This window comes from Juglans regia, chromosome 3 (genome assembly GCF_001411555.2).
Source record: "Juglans regia cultivar Chandler chromosome 3, Walnut 2.0, whole genome shotgun sequence".
NCBI classification, from domain to species: domain Eukaryota; kingdom Viridiplantae; phylum Streptophyta; class Magnoliopsida; order Fagales; family Juglandaceae; genus Juglans; species Juglans regia.
The window spans coordinates 12,840,942-12,844,672 of record NC_049903.1 but is presented as its reverse complement, the minus strand read 5'-3'; positions in this window follow the sequence as shown (position 1 = coordinate 12,844,672).

Genomic DNA, 3,731 nt, shown 5'->3' with positions numbered 1-3,731 from the left:
CAAATTTTATAGATGACGATTGAATTTTCGCTCAGTACTGATGTGGAGAAATTCTAATAAGCTAAGAAGTTTAGGGAAGCGGGATTCCTATACTAGACTTTGCATAAAAAAAATGAACTGAGGTTGATTTATGAAAATGTGCATGATATATTTGTTTTTGAAAAGAAATGTGAAAATAACCTCAATTATTTGCTTTACATTACTCATGAGATTCGTAAGAAAGAGACGAGTATTTTTGTCATGACTGGTATAGACATAAGCTAATTTTTGTACATTCTATTTCTAATCTAAAAAAGAGCGAATATGAGTCTTTCTTTTTGAAAGTTTTGTCTTCACAAAATAGAGATGTTCTGATGCATGAGATCTAAAAGTTTTGCTATGAATAAATGAAGATGTTTTGATTCTGTTTATTTCAAACATGTGAAATGATCTGAAACTATTTAGTATTTTGTTTTGATATGATGTAGCATCTGAAAAACCTTGACATGAATTTCTGATTCTGTATCTGAATATGATCTGACTCCAATGATATTCTGTTTTGTTTCTGTTAAGACTCTGCCACATGTATAATGGTGGTTTATAACCCTACCACGGAGGTGAAACATGGTATACAGCTCAGCCACAGGTATAATGGTGGTTTATAACCCTACCACAATGGTAAAACATGGTTTTTTTTTCCAATGCAATGCTCCGATATGATATGAAGATGATGTCTCAGCTTATGATATGCCAAAGGATTTTTGAATAAGAAAGTTTTTCTGAAAGTTTCATTTTGATGTTTTATAACAAGTTTTTTTTTATGCATTCTGAAAGGAAATATGTTGTTTTTGCATTCTGAAAGTAAATTTTTTGTTCTGCATACCGAACTTTATAAATGCTCATGTTTACATGCTAGTATAAGTTCTTTGCTTACTGAGTTGTTGATAACTCATCCCTTATCTCCACAATATTTTTCAAATATTTTGATGGTTCAGCTGAGGATCAAGATTATGAGGCATTGGGTGAGATGATTTAAATACAGTGGATTAAGCATAGAAAGTTTTTATGAGTATTGTCGATTTTTATTAAGAAATTTTATTGTGTTATGATGACTTGGCATTTTGGAAAATTTGTTATATTGAAGAAATTAGTTTGAATCGAAATTTCTTGAAATGTGAGTTTAAGTGATAGGAAGTAACTCTCCGACCTGTGCGGAACCAGGGTGTTACATAATATGTAATGGATTGCATTGTGATGCATGCATGAATGAATTTATGCATTTAGTATTTAGAACACATTATGCGTTCCAACTTGACTTCTTTAAAAAAAAATTAAAAATAAAGGCTTTGGTATAAAAAATAATTATGGTTTGAATTTTTTTGTGTTTTGCGAATTGAGCTTTTAGAATACAAATATTATGAGTTTCATGAACTTGACTTTTTAGAAAAAAAATAAAATAAAATAAAGGCTTTAACTTTACAAAAAATAATAATAAATAAATCCGAGTACAACTCAGAACCCAGATTTTCGGGTTTCAAAAACCCGGATCCACCTGGGTCTGACCTGGACCAACCTGGTCCTAGTTTCGGTCCGGCTTTGAAACCCAGGTTCCCGTTTGGGTATACCCGGGTTCCTAGGTCAGAACCCGGATGAACAACCCTAAGTGAGGCCAACAAGTTATGGCAAGATTCTACGTTAAATTATAGCATTGATTGAAATACAATGATATAGTATTGGACCTTCTAACTATGACAAACATGTTACTCGCACTAGGTAGAATCCAAAAACCCAAAAAAAAAAAAAAGTAAGTCTTAAGCAAAAAATAATAGAATATGGCAGATTGTTAATAAGCAAAATAACAATAAAATGATGAAATGCTATTGTGTTTTCATTGATGAAATAGTGCTTTACAAGAGGATCTATTTATACACAAAATGTCAAGGAATATTCTCAATAACAGAATGGAGACGTCTACATATTCTAGACTATTCTGTATTATTTGTTAAGTTGTCCTGGAGGTGCTGGCTTGTCTTTTGCAGCTGAAATGAATGACTTGATATTTCTAATATCACCCTGTGAGCCAAGCAGCCCTAGCATGACTGTGAAGCTCGATCTAAGTGTGCAGAATCTAGTAATGGACAGGGCTTTATAAAAATATCTGATATTTGATCCTTGCTTGAAAAAAAAAAGAAACTTGGAGAGTCTTGTTATGAACACGATCTCGGACAAAATGGTAATCAAGATCCACATGTTTTGTCCGGGAATGCATCATAGGATTCACAAATAACTAAGTTGCTCCCAAATTATCACAATAAAGAATGGGAGACTTAGAAAAGAAGACACCCAATTCAGACAATAGAGATTGCACCCAAATAAGTTTACAAGTGGCATGGGCTAAGGCCTTGTATTCAGCCTCAATGCTGGACCTAGCAATAGTTTATTGTTTTTTTGAACTCCATCATATTAGATTGTTGCCGTAGAATAAACAATATCCACCGGTAGATTTCCTGTCGTCTGGGCAGCCTGCCCAGTCGACATCCGAGAAGGCATCCAGAATATGAGACCAAGAAGGGGTGAGGACCAAGCCATAATCCAGTGTCTGTTTCCAATATCTTAAAATCCTCTTCACAGATTGCCAATGAGAAAGACAAGGGGCATGCATAAATTGACAGACCCGATTTACTGAGAAAGCTAAATCAAGTATGGTGAAGAGAAGATACTGTAAGCTACCAACCACACTCCTGTACAGAGAAGGATCCTCCATCGATGTTGAGTCAAAGGCAGAGAGTTTAATGGAAGGAGACATAGGGTTCCCAACAGGTTTGCAATTGGCCATATTGGTCTTGTTCAATAAATCAAGAATATATTTTCTTTAGGATAGAACCATCCCATTTGGATTTCTGCAACACTCAATTCCCAAGAAGTAGTGAAGATTACCAAGATCTTTTAAAGGAAACTCAGCACTGAACAATTGAACAAGCTGAGTAAGAGTTGAGATATCCAAACCAGTGAGCATTACATCATCCACATAGACTAAAAAATAAAGAACAATAGATTGATGCTGGTATATGAACAATGAAGTATCAGATTTGGAAATGACAAATCCCAACTCAACCAATTTATGAGCATACCACACACGAGGGACCTGTTTAAGGCCCTAAAATGCTCGATTGAGCTTGTAGACATATGTGGGAAATTGAGGGTGTGCAAAACCCCTTGGTTGTGACATAAAAACAATTTCATCCAACATGCCATGTAAAAAAGCATTTTGTACATCTAATTGGTGAACCGGCCAGCTAGCAGAGAGTGCAATGGAAAGAACCAACCTGATGGTTGTCGGTTTGACAACAGGACTGAAGGTCTCATAGTAGTCCAAGCCCTCTAGTTGGATGTAGCCCTTGGCTACAAGACGTGCTTTTCTCCTTTCGATAAAGCCATCAGATAGATATTTCGTTTTGAAGATCCATCGACATCACACAAGATTCTGAGAAGAGGTTAGAGGGACAAGAGTCCAGGTATTGTTGGATAGAAGGGCATCAAACTCTAGTTGCATTGCTTGTCTCCATTCAAAGTATTTTGAAGCTTCAGTAACAGAGGAAGGTTCATTCGGAGTCACAGTGGAGGTGACATGGGCCTGAGGTTTCGGCCAAGCAACGGTGTCGTCGGTTCAAATTTCTGGAAAGTGAAGATTGGATTTTGACCTTGTTTGCATAGAATGGATAAGGGAAAATGGGGATGGAGACGTTGATGAA